Source organism: Taudactylus pleione, unplaced genomic scaffold, assembly GCF_031769625.1.
Source record: "Taudactylus pleione unplaced genomic scaffold, aTauple2 ptg000758l, whole genome shotgun sequence".
Taxonomy (NCBI): Eukaryota; Metazoa; Chordata; class Amphibia; order Anura; family Myobatrachidae; genus Taudactylus; species Taudactylus pleione.
The window spans coordinates 5,427,144-5,454,125 of record NW_028285160.1 but is presented as its reverse complement, the minus strand read 5'-3'; the positions used below and the strand labels follow the sequence as shown (position 1 = coordinate 5,454,125).

General features: G+C 43.8%; 1 protein-coding gene across 2 annotated transcripts in view; it reads left to right on the top strand.

Annotated features, from left to right (window-relative positions):
- Positions 1–26,982, top strand: part of HDAC9 (histone deacetylase 9) — an 805,652-nt gene that overhangs the window by 690,616 nt on the left and 88,054 nt on the right. The window lies entirely within an intron of this gene.

Below are 26,982 nucleotides of genomic sequence, written 5' to 3'. Positions count from 1 at the left end.
GTATCTGAAGATGTATCGGTTCCAAATGGAGTATCTGCAGTCCGTTATTGCGAGCTTGGAACCAGGAGAGTTCCTATTATTCCTGGATATCACGGATGCCTATCTCCACGTTCCCATCTAGGAACCACATTCCAACACGGTTGGATAATAAACTTCAAGAAATCAAATCTCTATCCGTCCCAGAAGCTCCTGTTTCTGGGCATCTTAGATATGGCATCACAGAGGATCTTCCTTCCAATAGACAAAGCCCTGGATATCCGGTGGTTGGTTCAGCTGCTCCTCAGACCAAAGAAGGTGTTCCTCCTTCTTTGTCTGCGTCTCCTGGGGAAGATGGTAGCGGCCTTCGAGGCACTACAGTTTGGGCGATTCCACTCCAGGATGTTTCAGCTGGACCTACTAACACAGGGGTCAGGGTCTCATCTGCTTCTACATCGACAGATCCGTCTGAGCCCAGCTACCAGAGTGACCCTTCTCTGGTGGACACAATCCAACAATCTTTTAGCGGGCCGGAGATTCAGAGTGTGGGACTGGATCATTGTAACAACGGATGCCAGCCTTCGAGGATGGGGAACAGTAGTCCTCGATTATCACTTTCAGGGTCGATGGTCCCCTCTAGAACAAAAGTGGCCCATAAATGTGTTGGAACTCAGAGCGATTTACAATGCTCTGATAGAAGCAACAGAGTTTCCAAGAACTCGTCCGGTAAGAGTTCAGTCCGACAATGCGACGGCCGTCGCGTACATCAACCGCCAAGGAGGGACTCGGAGTCGCAGGGCCATGTGAGAAGTAACTCAGGTTCTCAGGTGGACCGAGAGCCAGTCAGTAATCCTGTCGGCGGTATTCATCCCGGGTGTGGACAACTGGGAAGCAGATTACCTAAGCCGCCAGGATATCCATCCCGGGGAATGGAAGCTTCATCCAGACGTGTTCAACGCGCTGATACGTTGATGGGGATGTCCTCAGGTGGACCTCATGGCGTCACGATTGAATCGTCAGCTCCCGGTATACGTGTCAAGAACTTGAGATCCGAAGGCAGTGGCAGTAGACGCTCTGACAGTTCCGTGGATCTAAGACTTCGTTGACCTTTTTCCTCTGATCCCACTTCTTCCTCGACTGCTAAAAAGGATAAAACACGAGTCAGCCTCTGTCATTCTCGTGGCTCCACACTGGCCTTGGAGAAGTTGGTTCTCGGACCTTCGGTCCCTATTGGCAGATGATCCGTGGCCCCTTCCTCTGCACCCGGATCTGCTGCAGCAGGGTCCTTTCATACTCCAACCTAGCGCAACTGCGTTTAATGGGGTGGCTCTTGAAACCGATGTCCTAAGATAAAGAGGAATCCCAGACTCTGTTATTCCCACCATGCTACGTGCCAGGAAACCAGTTTCGGCTGCGCATTATCATCACCTCTGGCGTTCTATCTCGTGGTGTTCCAGTCGGGATCTTCCCTCTAGGACTTTTCGGTGTCCCGGTTTCTGTTTTTTTCTTCAGACTGGTCTGGATTGTGGCCTTCGTCTTGGAACTTTAAAGGTGCAGGTTTCTGCCCTTTCCATTTTCTTTCAACGGAAATTGGCCCTCATTCCTGAGGTGCAGACGTTTCTTCAGGGAGTCTTGCGTTTGCAGCCTCCTTTTTTGTACCTCCGATAGCTCCCTGGGTCTTGAACTTGGTGCTTCTGTTTCTTCAGTCGTCCATGTTTGAACCTTTGGAAGAGGTTGATATTCAGTACTTGTCTTGGAAGACTGTCCTCTTCCTGGCTCTAGCATCGGCTCGTAGAGTTTCAGAATTGAGTGCTCTGTCCTATAAGCCACCTTACCTTTTGTTTCATGCTGATAGGGTGGAACTCCGAACGGTAGCCGCCTTCCTTCCCAAGATAGTGTCGACTTTTCATATTAAATCAGCCTAATGTGGTACCATCTTTGGTGGAGGACTCTGGTGGTTCTTCTACCTTGGATGTGGTTGAAGCTCTCCGCATCTATGCTGACAGGACTGTGTTTCCCTCTGTAAATCTGAGTCGTTTTTTGTCCTCTATGATGCGGTTCGGAGGGGTTGGCCAGCGTCTAAGCAGACTTTGGCACGTTGGATCCGGCTGACATTCATCAGGCTTAGGTTAATGCCGACCACCGGCCTCCTTCGTCCATTTCGGCTCATTCCACATGTTCTGTGGATGCGTGATGGGCGGCCGGTAGGGGAGTCTCCACGTCACAATTGTGCCGTGCGGCCACTTGGTCTTCAGTTCACACGTTTGTCAAGTTTTACAAATTTCATACGTTCGCTGTTTCGGCATACCGTTTTGGCCACCTAGTTCTGCAGGTGCCGCAGAGCGCTCCCGCCCGTGGGGAAAACTTTGGGACATCCCCAGCGTAAGCACTTCCAGTGTCCCCTAGTGGATGAAAGAGAAAATGGGATTTTGGTACCTACCGGTAAATCCTTTTCTCTGATTCCACAGGGGACACTGGACACCCACCTCAGCGCTCTTCGCCTGCCTGTTCGGTTTGTTCCGTATGTTGTATGTTTTGATTATTGTGTGTTCTTCTCTCCCTTTTACTCCGCTTGTTCTCCATCTCCTCTCGGTCTTCATTTTCTAAACTGAGGGCTGATGGGGCATAGAGGGGGAGGAGCTTCACACTTCTAGATTATTTTAAAGTGCCAGCTCCAGTTATCCACGCCTCTATAGCCCAGCGTAAGCACCTCCAGTGTCCCCTGTGGAATCAGAGAAAAGGATTTACCGGTAGGTACCAAAATCCCATTTTCCATTTCTAGCACTTAAGGTGGGTACACATTAAACGATATTTCACCCGACATATCGTCAAAATCGGCTAATGTGCACACCATGTGCGCTCCCGTTTGGTTGTCGGTTACATCACCAGGTCGGTCCTACATGCAGCCCAATCTGACAATGTGACCGACGGCCCCATGCAGCGGGATGTGGCTGGTGAGGACATATCGGGCGGTCGGGCACCGGATTGTGTAATGTGTACCGACCGGAGACAGCCCGATATGTCGGCCCGTCACCCGTCTCATCGCTAGGTACACATCGTTTAGTGTGTACCCATCTTAAGCCTTGGAGAGAGATAAAGTACCAACCAATCAGCTCCTAACTGTCATTTTCAAACAGTCTGTAAAGTGGCAGGAGTTGATTGGTAGTTTATCTCTCTCCAAGGCTTAGTTAATAGACCACCTAGACAGTACAGAGTGCATTAAATTAATGAATTGCCCACAGGTCACCATTTGGACGCCATGATCTAGATAATTCCTAAGTGCATCATGAATTATATCCTCACTTTTACTATACTTAATTGGACTCCTATTATTAACAAGCAAAGTTATCACTGTTAAAATTTACTGTGTATTATATTGTTATAGTCACATAAAATATATTTGATCAGCAAAAATATTATTATAATTTTTGAAGTGTTCAGCAGTGAAATGATCTCGTACGCTATCTATACCACTGTTACTGGATATTTGCTCCTGGAACAATGTAATGACTCATATTTGGGGGAAATCGAAGTCACTTAGAGACTTTTTTTTAACATCATTAAACTATTGCGTACAGTATACTCAATGATATTACTAACATCCCATTTTTTACATAGGTTTATGAAACTGGAAATGTAGAAGACCTTCTCTCCAGCTAATTTAAGGCAGCTTATTTAAAACCAGTGCACAAAACAGTCTACAAACACAAGAACAATAATTAAAAAAAAAATGCCTAAAAAGACATAAAAACAACAGTTGCTTTTGTTTTATGAGAGTGTCAAGATTTTGGTGATTGCTACACTTTTATACTTACCAAAATCCTACTCTATGATCTTATTGGAGATGAGCATTTTCGTTTTGGCTCTGATCTTCCCGCCAAGTTCTAGATCAGAACTTGGGACAAACTGAGCCAAAAATCTAACTGATCATCTGTGCTTCTCACCAATTTACCACAACCCCAATACACTAATAATTCCTATGTCACTTAGCTCATTGGTGAAATATTTTATAAACAAGTAAATAATATGTTTATTTAATATGATTAATAAAGAATAATACTATGAACAAAATCAATAAAGGTTACAAGTTTTAGGAAAGGATGCTAGTAATCAGCTAGAATAGCAGAAGAACATGGTGACTCTTGTAGCCTTATGGTGCGTACACACTGGGCGATTAAAGTGGACGACTGAACGATAACGATATCGTTATCGTTCAGTCGTCCACTTTATCGTCCATGTTTAACACAAAAAAGATGAACGATGACGACGACGCGCGTTCCCGCGGGTCGTTCGTCATCCTCGTTCATCGGGCTGACATGCAGGCCAACCTGACGACCTCGTCAGGTTGCTACATGTCAGGGAATGGGTGAGAGAGCCCGGCGCTGAACGATATCGCTAATGATATCGTTCAGCGGCTGTGCTCAATGTCATGAACGACATTGAGCACAGCCTGCCGGGGACACACTAGACGATATCGCTCAGGGAGCATATCGTCTAGTGTGTATGCACCTTAAGGCCTATTTCACACCTGCTGGTTTTGCCCGGCCGGTAAAAAAACAGGCAGAAGCTGGCCGTTTTTTTCAGGCACTCAGTGCCTTTCACAAGCAGCGGCTTTTGGACAAGCCGGCCGGTGTGTGTGTAAGGAAACATTGTTTCCTATCAGAGCCGTAACTAGACTTTTTGGTGCCCTGTGCTAGAGAGAGCATTGGCGCCACCCCTCCCCCCATTTTTAAAATAGGGACATAAGATATAATAGAAATAGAGCCATGGCCTCATGGGGAAGGGCCAGGGAAGAGATAGGGGAGGTCAGGAGATGCTGGGGATAAAAGAAGAGGTAGCTACAAGTGAGAATGATAATAAATAGGAAAATTGACAGGCGCAAACAGCGCACCCTGCCCTACGGTGCCCTGTGCCATGGCACTGGTCGCACTACCCTAGTTACGGACCTGTTTCCTATACTCCACTGGCTTGCAGGGACGGCACGGGCACGTCACAACAGCCGTCCTTCTCAGTGGATATTCCCGGCTGTAACAAGGCTACTGTGCCGTGCCCATGCCGAGTGAAAGGACCCACCCGCTTCCATCTACCACTAAATTTCACACCCGGCTAAAAAACGCCCGGATTTTTGCCGGCCGGTGAAAACCGGCAGGTGTGAAATAGCCCTAAGGGTGTAGACCGGTGGAAGGAGACAGCATATTTAGATAGGGAAATGTGCTGAGTTGCGGGTTAAAAGGTCAGACAGGCTTTCTTCAACACCCTTCCAAAACCCTCTTCTCCAGGCATTGATGGTACCTAAAATAAAAATAGAAAATGCAAACAGCTCCAATAACTAAAAAGCAAAATAACTGAATCAACATGTTTCCTTCAGGTTTTGTAACTTTTCATACAGTGCTGAAATGGTTGAATTTAATAAGCCCAGGGGCATAAACAAATTAAAACTGCATGTAATTTAGGTAGCCTTATGCAATGTCAAGAAGTTAGTGTACTTACTGCTTTTTATGTGCACTATATAAACACAAAATTTGGCACATTTCTTAAGCCTGGGACTTCTCACCGGACCAATTTAACATAAAAGATTTACTGTTACAGTTTGTGTGTGGCCAGGGAATGTCGTATGGAAAACATGTTTCCTGTTATTTAATTTAATTACTGGAATCACATGCCAGCCTGAGGCATGTCATTCTGAACCTCTAAAGCTCTTTGTCTGAGGAAAAGATGGACAATATTGTGGCTTTGCTTAGCCACTTGCAAGCCTCGCATGCAGCCTTTCATATCGGGACTGTTTGTTTTACCGAAAGGGTATACTTTTATCATTATTTGGCTTTCAGAAAGACAGCACTTTTGACCTTTACATGCTTTATATGAATATAGCAGAAAATATAATAGTCAGAACATATCCAAGTCATAATAACTAAGGCCCTCATTCAGAGCCGTACGCTCTGAGCAGAGCGCACGCTCTGAATGAGGGCTGGCCTCCATGAAAATGGAGCGTCCTTCTGGATGCTCGTATAGCTGTGGGTCACCACCCACAGGCTATACGAGCATGCATTTTGATGGCCGCGATGGTCGAGACCATCGCGACCATCGAAATTGCGAGCCGGAGCCTGCGGTTGAGGTTTTCAACCGCAAGCTCCGGAGTGATTTTGGCTCTATCAGAGCCAAAATCACTCCCACTGACATCACTAGTGATGTCAGTGGGCCGGCTTCTGACGGGAGGCGTTCCCGTGGGAACGCCCCCGTCAGGGAGGCACGCCCCCGGCACGCCTACCAAAGGGGGCGTGCTGTCAATCAACATTGACAGCACGCCCCCTTTGATCGGACACAACGAGCGAAGGACTTTCCTTCGCTCGTCGCGTCTGGCGCATGCGCACGACGGAGCTCCCTCCGTCGTGCGCATGCTCAGTCCAGAACATCGACCCACTTGCGAGCGGACAGCCGCTCGCGAGTGGGTCTGAATCAGGCCCTAAGTCTGGAACCTCTGATGGCAGGAGTCACAATGTAGAAGATACTATAATGTATATTAATTCATAAGATTCATTTTCTTTATAACACTCTTCTGTAATTGAGTACGTCAGGTTGACTACGAGCATTCCATGTACCTGCACAGGGAGTACTTGAATCATCCAGTTTCATATTAGGGTAAATGTTTATCTGTATACATAAGTGTGCTTACTACTGGGCCGATGCAGACGTGGTCCAAATCCTGTTGATGCTGAGTTTTTGTACACAACAGAATTGAGAAGATATGCTAATACCGCAGCCAATGTCTTTTATTATTATTATCCTTTATTTATATGGCGCCACAAGTGTTCCGCAGCGCCTTACATAGTACATAGAACTAATAGGTGAACAAGAAACAAGTAACTTACAGTACATTACTGTGCAGGACAAGGACACGATTTATATACATTGCTGCAACAGCGATTAAAGTACTCACAATAAGCAGCAAGGAGTTATCAGTCACGTGTTAGGTGCCCTTATAGGGAGTAAGGAGTAGAAGAAAATGTAAAGAGAAGCACATGAGGGAAGAGGTCCCTGCTCGTGAGAGCTTACATTCTAAAGTGGAGGGTCAGACAGACAGGCGTGACACAGAAGTGGAAGATAGGGAGGAAAGAGCATGAGGTGGGTTAGGATGAGTGCTGGAAGGCCTTGATGAAGTAGTGGGTCTTGAGAGCCCATTTGAAGATTTGTAGAGAGGTGGAGAGTCTGAAGGGGAGAGGGAGAGCATTCCAAAGGTAGGGAGCAGCACAGGCAAAATCTTGGATGCCGGAGTGGGAGGAAGTAATCAGTTGGCAAGAGAGGTGGCATGCATTTGATGAGCGAAGTGGAGTGGGTGGGAGTGTGAAGGGAGAGAAGGTCAGAAATGTATGCGGGAGAGGATTTGGTGAGGGCTTTGTAGGCGAGTGTTAGAACCTTGAATTGGCATCTGAAGGGGAAGGGGAGCCAGTGTAGTGCTTGAAGGAGAGGGGAAGCAGATGTAGAACGTCTGGAGAGGAAGATGAGCTGAGCAGCAGCATTGAGAACAGATTGTAGTGGAGAGAGGTGAGAGACTGGGAGGCCAGCTAGGAGGAGGTTACAGTAGTCCAATCTGGAGATGACCAGTGAGTGGATGAGGGTTTTAGTGGCATCCTGGGTGAGGAAAGGTCTAATCCTGGAGATATTTTTTAGGTGGAAATGGCAGGAATGCGAGAGGTGCTGAATGTGTGGTTTAAAGGAGAGGGAGGAGCCTAGGATAACTCCAAGACAGGGGCTAGAGGAGATAGTTGTGCCATCAGTGGATAATGAAATTGTGGGAAGTGATGAAGTGGAAGAGGGTGGGAAGATGATCAGCTCAGTCTTAGACAGTCTTAGACATGTTAAGTTTAAGAAAGCAGAGACGCCCGCCGCTGGCGTCTCAAGTCCGCCGTTTGCGTGCAAAGACACAGCATCAGTCGCACATTGGTCGCACCATCGAAGTTCTCAGCAACCCTGTGGTTTCTCAGATTGTCCGTTGGAACAAAGACGCTGGGGCCAGTACCACTCCGTATAAGGATGCAGTTGCTGGCTGCGACAGACACCAGAAATGGTCGCGGCACACTTACGTCTTACTCGCCACTCTGTTACCTCCCACAAACGTTCGCTACCTGTCAATTATTCTGCCTCCAAATCCACACTATGACTGCAGTTTTAAATCCATCGCGATACATGCACAGTGCGACTCAGTTGTATGAAAAACATCGGCCAACTGTGAAAAACATCGGCATTCACCTCTTAATCAGGCCCATTAACACTAGAAACATACCACCTCTCCAATAAGGTGACACAATTCTGGCTGGGTTTTAGATAAGGTTTTCACTTTGCCACCTTGGGGTAAATTTACTAATTTTGGGTTTGGGTTTGCAGACCCATTGGCAGACCCATTGGCGTCGCCGCAGATTGACAGCAGATTCTAAGTGGTTTCCTAACCTCATCAAACTTATGTGCTGTACAAGCACTGCACAGATGCTTAGGATCCCTAGGATCTGTCAACCCCCCCCCCCCTCAAAAAAATAAAATAATTGACAACCACCACTAGGCCTTTAGGCTTAGGCTACTAGTGGAAAGGCTACTAATGGAAAAATCGGGGCAACTAAAAGCTTGAGGTAACCCCAATTTTCATTAACTATCACTAGGCTTTGCCAGCCTGGACTGGTGGAACCATACTGTGGAGACGTGTAGTGTGGGGGAGCCCTCACCATGATTCCAACAAGCCCAAGGTCAGTTGGCTCCACGGCTGGGTTCCCTAGGGAGATAAGTATTGGCCTCCTCCCCTTGGCATATACAGCCCTAGTGCCTATACCCATGTAGCAGTGGGCACAGGGTAATAATGTAAAAATATAGAATAAATACAGTTTGTCCATCTGCCCTAGATGTGCCAGCATTGCCCGTTGCCTAAATAGGCCCCTGGAGAACCAAAAGTGTCAGCATGTCCTGGGCCTGGAGAACCAGGGAAAAAAGCTCTCACCAGTTCAACTATAAAAAAATCACTTTATTAAATGAAACCACTCCGAGAACCCTAGTTCAGTAATTTATTACTTATATATCATTACAGGTCTTCTTCAGTCAAAAGTAGGCATAATGGTATTTGGAACCTGCCCCCCACCCCAGCAAAAAATAAGACAAATAAATAAAAATATAAGACGCTGCAATACTTTCCTCATAGGGAAGCCACCAAAGATGACAGGTCACTAGCAGCCATATGAACGGGTGGGAGCTCTCTGATTGCTTAAAGCACTGCAACTCCCATTGTCTGACAATCAGAGCGTTTGCACTCATTAATACTAGGGATCTGCGCAGCACTTTACACCAACCTGTATTTGACAAACAGGTAATTTTTTTGGGACAGGCTTAACAAATCTGTTTTTTTCTATTCTTTTAATGGGGGAAAGGAAGAACAGGTGCTGCTGTCCTAAAGTGTGTTTCCTCAGTGGGGTTGAGTTTAGTAAATCGGTGGGATGCAACCCCACCGGGAAAAACGCTGCAATCCAACCTAGGATTTCATACAAGCTGCTTAGTAATTATACCCTTTGCTATTTAAATGACCTCTTCAAACACATAGGTAGGGTAGGGCCAAGATGATAAGAAGTGTCCTCCCTCTTCCACCCTTCTCCATTTGCAGTGCCAGACACAGCCCTTCTAAAACGGGTTGCAAGAAAGAGCATAGGTGACTTGGCTTACCTTGTGCTTCTTCCGGCAATTATTGCAGAGCACCGCTGGTGAGCAGTAAGTCTGTGTGGGCAGCTGGATTACAACATCTGCCACCTTCCATAACAGACTGGAACACCCTGACTGAAGCTGGGTACACACTTGAACGACGAGAACGAATGCCCTTGAATGGGGATGTCCCGTACACACTGAAACGAGTTGATGAACAATGAAACGATCACTGTTCCGTCCTTCATTAACTTGCTACAGGTCGCCCGCGATATCCCTAGGTTTGATGTGCAGCATATCAACCCTAGCGACTGTCGCTAGCAACTGCGGTAGTCTGCAATCGCCTGTACACTTTAAGCAATGTAGGCAATTTGTCGTTACAAAACTGCAAATTCGTCAGACAGACACGGCTCCAGTGTGTACCCAGCTTTAAAGACCATTTAACCTTGCTACACATAGGAACAATAGAAGAGATACTTGTAACATTCACAGAAATAGATGCAACATATTAGCGCAATAGTACAACAGACTTGCTGATCATACACTAAATAAAGTAAGAGACTGGAAATCTCCCCACACAAACAGCTTAAGCTCATCCCAGATTTTTTAGGACAGTGTCCTAATAGTTTCTGGAGCATCAAAAACTTGAGAATGCAGAAATGTGATATCACGTGTGGTGACGTTATTTAGTTAAGTATAATCACTGCAGTTAATTCATGTATAACACATATATTATTCAGCCCAGGGGGGTCTAAATGGGAAAACAGATCGTGCCCTAACCTGATTTTGCAACTTTGCAGGGACGAGCCGTTCACAAGGTTCAATGGGCTTGCAAAACCATCTGGGCAGATGCTCAGTTTTATTGCAGACTTAGCAATGCTACGTGGACTGTGCAACTTTGCATCATACAGAGCAGATGTAAATGATCCCCATTATGTCTAGAGATGTGCGTTTCGGTTTTCCTGAAATACGAACACACCGGAACTTGGTGGTTGCAAGTCAAATCAATTCCCAGTTCGAAACCACTTTTGGGTGCCGAGTGGAACAGAGTCTCGGCTTGGGTCTGCTGTCAGTTTGGAACTCGGGTTTAAAAACCGAACTCGGGTTTTGGATTGCATGTAAACAGGCCCAAATTACATGATTTTAGCTGTTTTTATCAATTTTTTATCAATTTTAAGGAATCCAAAACCGAACCCAAAATTAATCCGATCCAAAACACATGAGAGTGGTTTTGCCAAAACCTAAACCAAAACACAATAATGAAGTGGAAATAAAAGCAAAACACGGGGGTCTGCTCACATCTCTAATTAGCGTTAGCATTTGCGTAACATTCTTTGTACAAATGATAATAATAATCAAACAGGCCTTCATAGACATTACACTAGGCTTTCAGAATGAAAATACTCATTTTTTTTATCAGGTGCAGCTATTACTTAGACCCTGAAACAAGATGCATTCCCTGTGCCAAGCACACAGATCAAGATTAAAGAGGTAATGCTAACCACTTGGACAGCAAGAAGCAACTGAGCTTAGCTTATATTATAAATAATGCCCTTTATTGTGGTTCCTGCCAATTTTTCTCTGGGGCAGTTTCAAGACTCTTTTTTTTTTACAGAGCAGAACAAATGAGACAGCAGAGAAGTAGTTTGTGCATAACATAAAACAGCAAAATAGAACAACCTGAGCTATGAAAGAAACTCACATGGATCCGACTGACATTGCCCAATGCCCGCAACTTGTTGGCAGGCATTCTTCAGTGTGCTTGAAATAAGACCAATTGTAATGAGTCATTCTATCTAAAGGCAAAGGATGGACTCAAGAATCCATAGTCTGTATGACAGGTCTAAAAGGGAAATGTTCTGCTGGTTTAATACTTGAAATAATCCTGGCAACGCATCAAGAGACAAGATCAACAGACTGATTGGATACATTTATACTGTAGGTGTCTGACAGGCGGGTTGAGCAGTTCTAGGTTAAAATAGTTTCATGGGGGCCTGTAACTGGGGTCAGAAAATTAGGGGTTAATTTATTAATATTCAGAAAGTAGTGCATCATCGCAGCGAATACTTCCTATATATAGTGTCTTTTGTCCCTTGCTTACTGCGAAAACAAGTATTCATGGACTGGCCCTGTTCTCTCTACTGCTCATGTGCGGCTCATCTTGCATAGTAACCAAGCTGAATTGTGATTGGCGGGCAGTTACTAAGCAGATCTTCTCTGTTATAAAGCTGTTTCCTATGGTGAGTGCTATATAACGTCATCCGGAGATGTTGTTTCGTTTATTAGCCTCTTTACCTCACAGCTGTGGGCTGGTTCATCTCACTCTGGTCACATATTAAGCACAGTTAGTAAATAATTTCATATGTTACAGCTATATATTTCCTCAGCAATATAAGAGGTGTACTGTACAATAATCCATTTACTCATTTTACAAGAAAACTTTGTATCAATTAATCTGAGCTATATTTAATGATGTGTTATGAACAGTGGCTGATTTTACCTAGGGGCTGCAGGGCTGCTGCCCCCCCCCCCAGTAAAATCTACCACCTGCAAGTACTGCCTGGCAGAGGCTGTGACTTCCCATTAGAAGCGCTCAGAGATAATAAAGGGAAAAGAAGAATTGCAATTAAATGATTAAATCTAGAATAAACATATGTATTGGGTGGGCGGTCCACACTTGCACGATCCGGTGACTGACTGCCCGTTATGTCGGGCACCGGCTCCATCCACTATGCCGGCGTCAGCACCTGGGTCGTTCCATCGGCCCTACATGCAGGCCGATTGAATGACCCCGATGGACGACCCGCGGGAGCATGCATGGTCATGCATAGTGAGTACACACTGGCCAATGTGGACAATATTTTGGCCAGATCTGCTGGATCAGTTGAAATTTCATCTCGTGTGTACTAGGGGTGAGCGGGTTCGGATTTCTGAAATCCGAACCCCCCCGAGCCCCCCCGATCCGAGTCAGATCCGAGTCAGGCTCGACTTTTCCCGCCTGACTCGGATCTGAAATCGAGGCAAAACATCATCATCCCGCCTTCCGGGTCTCGTGGGTTTTGGATCCTATATAAGGTACCCACGTCGGCGCCATTTTCTCACTCGGCTGTGGACAGTGAAGAGGGAGGGTGGGAGTTAGGGCTGGCTGGGCTGTGTAGTGTAGTGCAGAGTAGTGTTGTGCTGTGCTGCGCTGTGCTGCTGTTGTCCACTACTTCAAAGTCCATAGGGGCTGGCTGTGTTGTGCTGTGCTGCTGTTGTTAATAGGGGCTGTGTCCACTACTTCAAAGTCCATAGGGGCTGGCTGGATTGTGTTGTGTAGTCAGTTCTCCATAGGGGCTGTGTCCACTCCAAAGTCCTGTGCAGTGTCCCAGTCCTAAAGGGGTGCTGTAGTGTTGTCCAGGGGGTGCTCTGTCCATCAGGGGTGCTCCCCCCAAGTGCTAAAAAAATAATATTTTTTCTGTGTTTGTGAATTGTGTGCGCAGTAGCCGCACGTGCATCAACAAAGTAGTGCCAAGCGTGCGCCTGTGTCATAAGTAAAGGGCCGGCTGGCTTGACCGTTAAAGGGTGCTGTAACCCCCAAAGTACACTCCAGTCCAAACCAAAAAAAAAAATATTTTCTGTGTTTGTGAATTGTGTGCGCAGTAGCCGCACGTGCATCAACAAAGTAGTGCCAAGAGTGCGCCTGTGTCATAAGTAAAGGGCCGGCTGGCTTGACCGTTAAAGGGTGCTGTAACCCCCAAAGTACACTCCAAACCAAATAACAAAATATTTTTTCTGTGTTTGTGAATTGTGTGCGCAGTAGCAGCACGTGCATCAACAAAGTAGTGCCAAGCGTGCGCCTGTGTCATAAGTAAAGGGCCGGCTGGCTTGACCGTTAAAGGGTGCTGTAACCCCCAAAGTACACTCCAAACCAAATAACAAAATATTTTTTCTGTGTTTGTGAATTGTGTGCGCAGTAGCCGCACGTGCATCAACAAAGGAGCAGCGCCAAGCGTGCGCCTGTGTCCCATAAGTAAAGAGCCGGCTGGCTCATTTCTTAAAGGGTGGTGTAACCCACAAAGTGCACTACTCTCCAGCAAAAATAAAAAAATATTTTCTGTGTTTAGCCGCACGTATATATCAAATCGATATAACATAAATGGAGGACCAAACTTTCTCCGATAAAAATAAAATAGAGAAAGATCATGAACCACTTCCTCCTAGTGCTGAAGCTGCTGCCACTAGTCATGACATAGACGATAACATGCCATCAACGTCGTCTGCCAAGGCCGATGCCCAATGTCATAGTAGAGGGCACATACAATCATAAATGACAAAGTTCAGGAAAATGACCTTGAAAAAAACATTTAAATCATCTGAAGAGAAACGTAAACTTGCCAATATGCCATTTACAACACGGAGTGGCAAGGAACAGCTAAGGTCGATCCCTAGTATGTTCATGACTAGTGGTTCAGCTTCACATGACGATGGAAGCCCTCCTCCCACTAAAAAAATCAAAAGAGTTAAGCTGGCAAAAGCACAGCGAAGAACTGTGCTTTCTAAGAAGATATCACAAATCCCCAAGGAGAGTCCAAGTGTGGTGGTGGTTGCGATGCCTGACCTTCCCAGCACTGGACGGGAAGAGGTGGCTCTTTCCACCATTTGCACACCCCCTGCAAGTGCTGAAAGGAGCACCCACAGTCCACTTGCTGATATGCAAATTGAAGATGTCACTGTTGAAGTACAACAGGATGAGGATACTGGTGTAGCTGGTGCTGAGGAGGAAGTTGGCGAGGAGGATTCTGATGGTGATGTGGTTTGTTTAAATCAGGCTCCGGGGGAGACAGTTGTTGTCCGTGGGATGAAAAAGCCCATCACGGTCATGCCTGGGCAGAAGACCAAATATTCCACCTCTTTGGTCTGGCAATATTTCTATCCAAATCCGGACAACAACTGTCTTGCCATATGTACCATATGTAAAGGTGGAATAAGTAGGGGTAGGGACGTTAACCACCTAGGAACATCCTCCCTTATATGGCACCTGCAGCGTGTTCATAATAAGTTACTGTCAAGTTCAGAAACTTTGGCTAAGACCGTAAGCAGTCCAGGGACACCTAAATCCCGTTGTCCTGTTGTATCCAAGCGCCTGCAAACCACACCGTCAACTCCCTCCTCGTCAATTTCCTCCTTAGTCAGGATCGGAAGTAGTCCTGCAGGCCATGTCACTGGCATGACTGACTCTCCTATCCGGGATTCCTCCAGAGGATCCTGCATTGCTACGCCTCCTGCTGTCGCTGCTGCTGCTGCTGGGAGTCGCTCATCATCCCAGAGAGGAAGTAGGAACACCACTACTTTTACTAAACAATTGACCCTCCAACAGTCCTTAGCGAGGAGGATGAAGTACGACAGCAGTCATCCTGAAGCAAAACGTATAACTGAGGCCTTGACTGCTATGTTGGTGTTAGACGTGCGTCCGGTATCCGCCATTAGTGCAGTGGGATTTAGACAATTGATGGAGGTAGTGTGTCCCCGGTTCCAAATCCCGTCTAGATTCCACTTCACTAGGCAGGCGATACCGAGACTGTACAGAAACGTCAGAAAAAGTGTCCTCAGTGTCCTGAAAAATGCCGTTGTACCCAATGTCCACTTAACCACGGACATGTGGACAAGTGGAACAGGGCAGACTAAGGACTATATGACTGTGACAGCCCACTGGGTAGATGTATCACCTTACACAGCAACAGCAGCAGCATCACCAGTAGCAGCATCTCAGAAACGCCAGCTCGTTCCAAGGCAGGCTACGCTGTGTATCACCGGTTTCAGTAAGAGGCACACCGCCGACAACCTCTTAGAGAAACTGAGGGAAATCATCGCCCAGTGGCTTACCCCACTTAGACTCTCCTGGGGATTTGTGATATCTGACAACGCCACCAATATTGTGCGGGCATTACATCTGGGCAAATTCCAGCATGTCCCATGTTTTGCTCACACAATAAACTTGATGGTGCAGAATTTTCTGAAAAGCGACAGGGGCGTGCAGGAGACGTTTTGGGTGGCCCGAAAAATTTCTGGCCACTTTCGCCATTCAGCGACTGCGTGCCGAAGACTGGAGCGCCAGCAAACACTCTTGAACCTGCCCCGCCATCACCTGAAGCAAGAGGTTGTGACGCGGTGGAACTCAACCCTCTATATGCTTCAGAGGATGGAGGAGCAGCAAAAGGCCATACAAGCCTATACATCCACCTATGACATAGGCAAAGGAGGCGGTATGCACCTGACTCAAGCGCAGTGGAGAATGATTTCCGTGTTGTGCAAGGTTCTCCAGCCCTTCGAACTTGCCACACGTGAAGTCAGTTCAGACACTGCCAGCTTGAGTCAGGTCATTCCCCTCATCAGGCTTTTGCAGAAGCAGCTGGAGAAAGTGAAGGAGGAGCTAAGACGGAGCGATTCCGCTCGGCATGTGGGACTTGTGGATGAAGCCCTTCATTCGCTTTGCCAGGATTCCAGGGTGGTCAATCTGTTGAAATCAGACCACTACATTTTGGCCACCGTGCTCGATCCTAGGTTTAAAGCCTATGTGGTGTCTCTCTTTCCGACACAAGCCTGCAGAGGTGCAAAGACCTGCTGGTGAACACACTGTCAGCTGAAGCGGAACGTGACACGTCAACAGCTCCTTCTTCATTTTCTCCCGCAACTGGGGCTGCCAGGAAAAAACTTAGGTATCCTGAGCAACCCGCTGGCAGTGATGTAGGGCAGGCAGGACCAAGTTTGGACATCTGGTCCGGACTGAAGGACCTGGCAACAATTTCTGACATGTCTACTGTCACTGCATATGATACTGTCACCATTGACAGAATGGTGGAGGATTACATCGGTGACAGCATCCAAGTAGGCATGGCAGACAGTCCATACCTGTACTGGCAGGAAAAAGAGGCAATTTGGAGGCCCCTGTACAAACTGGCTCTATTTTACCTGAGTTGCCCCCCCTCCAGTGTGTACTCCGAAAGAGTGTTTAGTGCAGCCGGGAACCTTGTCAGCGAAAGGCGTAGGAGGTTGCTTCCACAGAATGTGGAGAAGATGATGTTCATCAAAATAAATTATCAGCTCTTCCAGGGAGACCAGCCTCCAGAACGTACAGAGGGACCTGTGGTGGTGGATTCCAGTGGGCACGAGTTAATACTCTGTGAGGATGAGGATGTACACTGAAGAGGGTGAGGAATCGGTGGATGAGGAGGATGAGGATGACATCTTGCCTCCGTAGAGCCAGTTTGTGCAGGGACAGATTAATTGCCAGCTTGTTTTGTGGGGGCCCAAACGAACCAATCATTTCAGCCACAGTTGTGTGGCAGACCCTGGCGCTGAAAAGATTGGTTTGTTAAAGTGTGCATGTCCTGTTTATACAACATAAGGGTGGGTGGGAGGGCCCAAGGACAATTCCATCTTGCACCTCTTTTTTTTCTTTGCATTATGTACAGTTTGGGGCCTAGTTTTTCAAACTGCCATCCTGTCTGCCACTGCAGTATCACGCCTAGATGGGTCACGTGTTTGTGCCGCCCACTCGTGTCGCTTAGCATAGTCATCCAGCTACCTCGGTGCAACCTTTTGGACATAAAAACACTATTGTGAGGTGTGAGGTGTTCAGAATAGACTAGAAATGAGTGGAAATTAAGGTTATTAAGGTTAATAATAGCATAGGAGCAGAAAAACCTACAAATTCTGTGATTTTAGCTGTTTTTATGCTTTTTTTCAAAAAAAATACAGATCCAAAACACAAAACCCAGAACCCAAAACACGGAAGGGTGGTTTTGGCAAAACCAATCCAGATCCAAAACACGAAGAAAGATCCAGATCCAAAACCAAAACACAAAACACAAAAAGTGCCAGTGCACACCCCTAGTGTGTACCCAGCTTTATCAGCATGCATAAGCCTTCAGCAGTCAAGTGTAGGTAAGGCGGCTTTATGTCGTCACATTGGAGCATAGAAAAAAGTGCATAGTGCAGGGGTGAGGGAGGGGAGGGGGAGAAAATCCCTTATCTTCCTCATCTTGGCACCTAGAACTATGGGACACCCTTGTTTTTAAGAGGGGACTCCCCTTTGAAACGATTGTCTGGTCATCAGCATGATTAATAATCGAGATGAAGAAGGTAGACGGCACCAGTTATACTGTTGTAAATCATTTGCATTTACTTAAATGTAAATTTCCGTTTACCAGGAGAATACATTATTAAGGAATTTTATAATTGTTTATTCCTATAGTGCCAGTTGTTGTCTTACTGGACAAAAGACGAAAAGAAGGGAAGAGTGGTCAGTCTTTCACAGACACACTCAAGGGATTTTTAATACTTATCTTTTATTTAATTTATGCAAAACATAAGGACTGTCACTTGAGGTGATAAAAAGAGAAAAAGATGATTAACAGAACTTAGCCAATATACATTACATGTTCTTCCCGGACCATGTGGTTTTAAATGTTTGTAATAGTGTATCTATTCCGGCTGCCAATGTAACTACCTTAGTTGTCATAAAGTTAGGTAGGTGTACTAAAAAATATTATAGTAGCAACTTAATAGTAAATGTACGTATGAAGATAGATAGATAGATAGATAGATAGATAGATTTATCTCTCAGTACTGTATGTTTTTGTGAGTAAGGGTAAGGACTGTTCAGAAGGGAAGACTTTGACCGAGTTGGCCGACTTAACAGTTTATTGCTGTATTAGGAAATGTAGAGCATAGAGAGATTTTTCCACATACATGAAAAATGTTCATACGATTTACGGATCAGTAGTATTATGCTTCACATTGTGCAGCTTTATCATTATAGGGGCTATCCAATTAGCTCCAAATTGCGGCCGCCTGTAGCACTTATCATTGGGACCTCAGCAGGCTACGAAAAAAAATCCCCGATAATTATTCTGTTTTCGCGGATCGGGTAGTGAAAACACATGAGCTAATCATGTATGTGTTTTAGCCCGAAAAGAGAGAATTTTTTGGCTCTAATTGAATGAAAAACAAGTCTCCTTTCCCTAGATTGTTCTCAACAGATCAGTCTGATAGAGTGTCTGGCCTAGCTAGCATCTATCCATGTGTGCTAAGGGAACTAAGTCAATTTATAGTTCGAATTTTATTATATTTATGGTCACTGATGAGGTGAGAAGATCCAACAGAAAACAGACCTTTAGAAATATATCACAATCAGGTCCAATAACTGATAGCCATATTAGCCTGATTTGAAAGAATTCTGCAAAAGTGTTCAATACAGTTTCACATAATAGTCTGGTACAATGGCGTCCCTCCCCGCGGTGTCACCCAGTGCGGGGAGGGATGTTGTAAGCGCAGTGAAGCCGCGCATGTCCCGAAAAGGGGCATGGCCTCATGGGATGGGGGCATGGACTCGTGGCCCGATCCCCCGTGGTCCTTCTCTTTACTGGGGGGTGCGTGCCGGCTCCCTCACAGTGTCAGGAGCTGGGTGCTGCACTTAATACTACAGTGCAGCACCCGGCTCCTGTCACTGTGGGGGAGTGTCAGTCTGCACCTTGGTGTTACCCTTCGGCGGGTGACACCCGGGTGCGGCCCGCACCCCCCTTCAGACGCCACTGGTCTGGTACATAATAGGTCTAGGGGAAAATAATGGACATTGGTAGAGAACTGGTTGAAGGAAACCGATATGCTTTAAATGGGACATATTCAGACAGACTGGGTAACGTTATTAGTGTGTACCTTCAGAAATTAAATCTGTCCTTTATAATGTTTTTATTAATCATCTTGCTGGTGGCCTAGACAGTAAGGTGTGTTATATATGTTGGTGACTCTAAGCTATGAGGGTTTTTTAACACAGAACAAGGTAGTAACTTTCTAGAGAAAGATCGAGATATAATGGTAAACTGGACCGTTATATAACGAGGACCACGGCAATACCTATGCTACTTACACATTAATGGGAGGCAGTTGGGGACGGCTGAGATGATAAGAGACCTGGGCATACAGTACTAGCTGACAGAAATCTCAGTAGCAGCCTGTAGTGTCAGGCAGTGGCTGCAAAGGCTAATATAATATTGAGATGCATAAAAAGGTAATAACGGTATGTCATGCCAACACACCATAGTATTGCTGTTGTAGATTACTATAGTCAGTCCACAGCTTGAATGTGGGGTGTAGTTTTGTGCATCATGCTGTAAGAAGGACATTTGGGTACTACATAAGGTTCAGAGGCAGATATCCTCATTAACAAAAGGGAATACATTCATTAAATTTGAAATAGAGGTTACAAAATTTAGGTTTTTCCAATTTGGGGAAATAGGCGTCTTAGGAGTTAAAAATAAATATTGTTACAGGATTGTCCTTGTACGAAACAGTGACCCTGTTTAGGTGCAAACATGGGTCTCCAAAAAGTAATTCAAAATATAAATCAACTTTATCAGCAACTTAAAACAAAATAACTGGTCCACTTCTCCGCTCTTATCACTGCATGATGCATCTCCCACAGAATTCCCTCCTGTCTCCAAATGTCCACTGCAGCAGTCTTGAGTCTCTTCTCACACAAATACATGACTCTTCTGAATTCTCGAATGGTGGAATCCAGCTGGTTTCTTGTCTGTCTCCAACTGGGCCTCTATCTCAGCTCTCCTACCTCCACCACAACTGAGCTGCAAAATTTTGTTTGGTTGGATTCCAAACTCCAGGGTATTAACATGCTGCAAACTAGGACTAGCTGACATGTATCTATACCAGTGGTTCTCAAACTCAGCCCTCAGGACCCCACACAGGTCACACTTTCCATGTCACCCAGTAGGTGCACAGGTGTATTCATTACTCACTGAAACATTTTAAAAGATCCACAGGTGGAGATAATTATTTCACTTGCGATTCTCTGAGGAGACCTGGAAAACATGCACTGTTTGGGGTTCTGAGGACCGAGTTTGAGAACCTGTGTTCTATACTATAATACACAATATTTCTGAGGTCAATCCAAAGAATTGTCTAAGAAACTTTTAATTTGAAAAAGCAAACAGAGTCCAAGAGGTATATTACGAAAGGTCGATTTTAATTGATTTAAAATCGCTGAAAATCGATTAACATCAATGTTGTGTTTCTGGGGTTAAATCACACATTTGCCAACAGGCAATTTTTTTTTCGATTTTTTTAAATGCCTGATTTAGCTCCAGAAACACAACATCGACCCCCAAGCATCATCAATTGTGAATGTTAGAAAGACGGTTTCACCATGAGGACAGGAAGAGTTCCTGTGCTGTAAGGATGGTCAAGCTATGGAATTCCTTACCACATGAGGCAGTGATGGTGAACTTATAAACAGAATTTAAAAATGGATTAGACGTCTTTCTTACAAGTTATTTTTTACTGCTTATCCTTTGTTATTGTGCAACTTTTTAGATTACAGTTCTAGGGCAGTGGCTTTATTTCCACCTGTCCCTTTTTATAACAAAGAATAATGCACCATTTGTGGAAATTTTTAAATTTTTTTATTTCATCATGATTCATGGAGGAACCCCCTTTATGGAAAGAAAATGACCAACCTCCTACGCAGAACCATATTACAACCCAGCATTGCAGCTTTACTTAAGTAAGCACAATTTTCAATATTACACTGATTTCAAATTCTTTATTTTCATTTGTCTATGGTGACCCCTGAACAATAGTCAAATCACATAAAGAAAAACTTTAAGGAAAGTTTTTTTTTTTTTTTACATTTTCTTCTACTTCTAATCATTTTATTTCTATTATATTGTTATTTTTATCAGAATCTTTTTATGTACTGTATATGTTTTCTGTAAGGTTATAGAACGTTTGAGTGTCACAACCTATTTCTATGTTGACTTGCTCACTAGTTTATGGGTAGAACCTGGTTATACTTACTGTAGGCTGCTTTTCTAACCACTAGAAGCTCCAGTAGTGCCTCCATAACCCCATTTTGTTATATACGATTCTTTTGTTGTCTACAACTGATCAATTCATAGGAGTATATTTTAAGTGTGGTTTTTAGAAGTGGAGATGTTGCCCATAACAACCAATCAGAATCTACTTAACATTAATCTAGCACCTTCTAGAAGAAAACAGATAGAATTTGGTTGCAATGGGCAACATCTCCACTTCTAAAAACCAACACTTTAGTAAATATACCCCATGGACTGTATATTTATCTAGTTTTGAATATGACTCATTAACTCATTAATCATGCCAATGTTCGATTAGATGACACTTATTTTGTTTGTTAGTAACTTCCTTGATAAATGTTGGGCACCATGTCAGCTAAAAATCAAAGTTATAGAGTATAAGTTCAGGAGAAATGTCCCCTTTTAATAGTATCCTCCAATAACATATTATACACTGCTGTACAGAAAATTTATTTCCTGCCCTCTGTATCAGTGGAGCTTACTACCCCTACCACAGACACCCACATACTGCACACACTAACGTCACCCATGAACCTAAAATGTCTTTGACTGTGGGAAGGAAAAAAAGTACACAAAGGAAACTCATGTGAATACCAAAAGAACATACAAACTCTTTGCAGATAATGCCATAGAGTTTTTAGCCCATATTTCCATCGCTGCAAGGCAGGAATGTGCCACCGTGCCACCCTAACTACAAAAACATTTTTTTAATTATCTCATAGTAAGATCCCATAATGTAGTTTATTCTTTATTATTCCCCATCATTTCCCCATCATTTTTCCAGGTTCTTGTGATTTCCTATTTATTATCCCTGTGAACCAGCATAAACTGTAACATAAAACTATTACGCTTTATCCAGAGAACAGTTTTTGTTAGGTCTTCTGCCTTTGTACAGCATTTACACCAAAACTGAATAAATGTTGCTGTTGTAAGCCAAGTGTTTTCAGGCAGGTCTCAGTTATACAAGGTGTTTTTAATATGCATAATAATTTAAAGTTGGGGCCTAAATAGTTGGACGGAAGTGTAAATACTATATGCCTGGTTTCAGATGTACATTTTGCACCAAGGACAGCATTTTTTTTTTTTTTTGTTCATACAGGACTTTCTCTGCCCAAGTTGCATTCAACATTGCAACAGACCCATAACGTGTATCAAAACCAAAAATGCAGGCATAGCGAGGTAAAAGAAAAGCCAGTACGTGTACGTTTACAAAGTATAGATAACACAGGCTCTTTCAATCTCCAGGAAAATCCTTTTTGTTATTCAGATATAACCACAGGTGTTCCACAAGACTGGAGTTAAATATGGCGGAAACTTTTTTGCTTTATTTTTTTAATCAAAGGATTTGTACATGAAACATAAAGCATTTGTAAGAGAAAGCATGCTCCGGCTTTTGTTATTATATTTGGAAATACATACAATTAATATGTAAAGACATTAAAATGTTTCACTTGAGTCCAGCATTTTTGTTTTTTCTCTCCAGCAAAAGATGGAATGAGAATTAATCATTTCTTTAGCGTGCAAAAAGAAAAGTTGTAGAGGGAGGCAGGAATTAGCCTGTGACGGATATATCTACCTAGCGTAGGTCAATTATGCAGCTGTGCTTGAAGGCATTTCAGTGGGGGTTTTAAACAGGATGTCAGATGTCAGGGCACTATGAGAGCCTTACAAAAAAAAAGTGCATTTTGATTGCTTTTAAAATAATAACTTTTTTCTTTTTATAAGGATGTATAATCACGACACTGATAGCCTTTAAAAAGTAATATATATATATATATATATATATATATATATATTTATATATAGTTAAAATGAACCAATCATATTTTAAGGATTTTTTTTGTATTTTGTTTTATAACAAATTCTTATTTTTATAGTTGTTCACTTTCATGTTATTATATTATTTCCTTATTATGTTTTATGCAGTTTTGGAATTTGCACTGATGTTCTTCGTAGCCTGGTAGTTCAGCAATGTATGCATTACAGAGACAATTTTTTTTTATATATAAATAAAAATTGTCCTAATTATTTTCTTCACAGGAGAAAAATGTTATTCCATTGTTTGTTTTTAGTTGCATTATTTATGGTTCATTAAGTACTGAAGGCTTGTTCTTTTACATTTTAATTAAAAATGATTAAATTAATTGACAGGTCAATATTATTAATAAATTACTCCCCACACCCCTCTATTATTAAAGTATTCTATTTTACACTATAATGTTTCACTTACCCATAGCTGGGACGGATCGATGGGTTCAGGGGCGTTTCTAGATAGGAGGGGGCCCGTGTGCAGTCTCCGACATGGGCCCCCTCCTCTCCTTCCAGTGGCCGGCAGCGCACTGAGCTGTGCGTGGCCAGCGCTGGAGTTATAGACTCTGGGCACTAGAGTGCACCCAGAGTCTATAGAGTATGCACGGGTCATTTTCCCTGTACTGCGCATGTGCAAATGACGGAAAAATGGCCACAGCGGCCATTTTCCAGTCGTTTTTACAGCACCGGACCCCCGCGCTGACATGGGACTCCGGAGAGGTAAGTAATACTATGGGTGCAGGGTGTGCGGTGCGGGGCCACCCTGGACCCAGAGGGTCGTGTGCCCCGCACTCCCTGCATCCATTATAGATACTCCCCTGCATGGGTGTATCTATAATGGTTACAGGATGTGCAGTACACACTCTGCACCCTTCGCAATACTTACCTCTCCTTTGGCACCTCTGATATAATTGGGAACATGGCAATCACAGGGAAAATGGCGCTTGTGCTCACGCTCACTGCACTTTGCTCGTTACAACTCAGTTAACGCCTTTTTAGTCGTAGGGAGAGATATTATGTAAATGAGTACTAGTCTGCATTGCCCGTACTTGTGTACAGCATGCTCAGAGTCGGTTGTGTGCCGTGTGAAAATGTGCAAGATATACAGGCGTAAATTCAATACTGCTTCGGGCTCAATATCACCATTGCAAATAGACATCCTGGTTATAAAATCCTGGGAAAAAGGAATTTATATAATGATACCAAATGTAATTTACTTTAAATTATATTTCCCAAAAAAGCAGATTATCTATCTCCAGGAATCAGTCGCACCACTGAGACCCAATGTCACTAATGCATAGTAAATTCTCGGAGAGTTTTTAGAAGTGGAGATGTTGTCCATAGCAGCCAATCAGATTCTAGCTATAATCTTCTAGAACGTGCTAGTTAAATGTTAAGTAGATAATAGCTAGAATATGATTGGTTGCTATGGGCAACATCTACACTTGTAAAAACTCTCACTTTGGTAAATATACTGTACCCCTATGTGCACTCTAAACTGTCATCAGATGATTTAGAATTACACACATTTGAAAAGAAATACATGTTACCTGCATTTCCTCTCCACCTCAAATGTAATATTATGCACGGTATCAGGAACTTATAAGGAAACTATTGATGCAGTTTAGGTAAGTGAAAATGTACTAGGAATATCACACTATCCGGGTAAGTACATATTCACTTACCTAAACTGAGGTGGAGAGGAAAGGTGAAAAGGGCTGAGACTTAATAAGAACACCCATCCAACAGACCTTGTGAACCAAATACAAAAGTTACATCAGTTTGTTCTGGGATTTATATTTACCCTACATACAGATATTTGAGGACAATTACAGACTAGTTTTCTACTACAACCAATTTCTGGACTTTATGCAGATAATTTGTGTATATATAATATACTATATATGGGACTGTAACACCTTTACATACTGATAAAATAATCAAAGATACCTCACATACTGTAGTTAAATGATCAGATAACCTTAAGTGCCCCAGAGCGCACCACGTTATATACAGTATGTGTTCAGAAAACAGCCTGAATATTATTTGTTGGGAAATTCATTGGATGGTTGGTCTCCATTAGTTCAACTGAAGGAAAATAAGGTGCCGGCTGTGCTTGAGCAAGCAATACTAGTAATCTGTGATTTAATAAATCAGGATTATATAGTTTTCTATTTTTCCCATTAAAGCTCTCCACATGCAATTATTTGTAATGAAAGTTAATGAACACTTTTTGGTAGTTGCTATGGGTAAATTATTCGTTCATTTATATAGGGTAATTTAGTTAGAGCAGTGCAACTGCTTGTAAACACTTCACCAAGATACTGGAGGCAGCCATTTTGTTGGCTGTGTGGTGCACTCAAATGATATTATACATGTATAACTCGGTGAGTTGTACCTAAAATTATATCTATGTTGTTGTGGTGTCTGAAGTATAGAAATAGTGTACCACTGAATGCACACATTTCTTTGTCAATTATTTAAGTGATTTAATATGTGGCATGATAAAGGACTCTTGTAGGCGTATTTATTATTATTATTATTATCCTTTATTTATATGGCGCCACAAAGGTTCCGCAGCGCCTTACACAGTACATAAATGAGCACACAAGAAAAACAGTTAATAGTAATACAAAACAATGCAGGACAAGGACAAGGTTATAAACTCAGCTGCAAAACACAAGCAGCAGGACATGAGCAACCAGGTGGTAGGTGCCATTGTAGGGAGTTAGGAGTAAATTATACTATAAGTAGGGGGAGGAGAAGCACGTGAGGATGAGGGCCCTGCTCGTGAGAGCTTACATTCTAAAGGGGAAGGGCAGACAGACAGGGGCGACACAGAGGGGTAGATAGTGAAGAAGGAGCATGGAGCAGTGGGTTAGGATATGTGCTGCGGAATGTGTGTGTATAAGACGACCTGATGTTATGTAAAAATTAAGTCCTTCATACATCTATCTCTATGATAGAAAATAGATTGTTTGTGTTATTTACATGAGAGATGTACAAAGTAAAGTAGAAGCACTTTAATTTGTGTGTTACATTTTAGCATCTATATACAGCCTGACAAGAAATGCAGCTATTATGGGACTGTCCCGCCATCCTAATACAGTAGTGACTACTTTAGTTCCAGCTGCTGGGTGCTATGCCATGCTCCTGTGAGTGGGTGCATCTCACATGCTAGACCCACTCACAAATGGGTGCAGCCATACATGATGTGGTCCCACAGGATGTTGCAGTACCCGGGCCCAGAATTTCTCTTGGCAGCCCTGGAGGTGACAGACAGAACGAGGAGGGAATGGGGCTTAGTAGTGGGGTAACAAGACCATGGAGGGAGGTGGTTGAGAGTGGAGGTATAGGAGAAGTGGGGGAAAGAAGCAGAGGGTTGGAAGCAGACTGATGAGAGAAAAAAAGGAAGAACAGCAAGTGAAGGAAACAGGAGGGGGAAGAGAGGGACGGATAAAGTAGAGGATTATGTGGACATAGAATATGGGGGTTGTGTGAAGTAAGGGTGTTCATGCTGTGGACAAGGTAATAATTGAGATGTAAACTGGAGTGGAGGCTGTGAGATATAGAGTCAGTGTAATGTGGAGGCTGTGTGATGTAGAGACAGAGAGATATAGAGTCAGTGTGGATT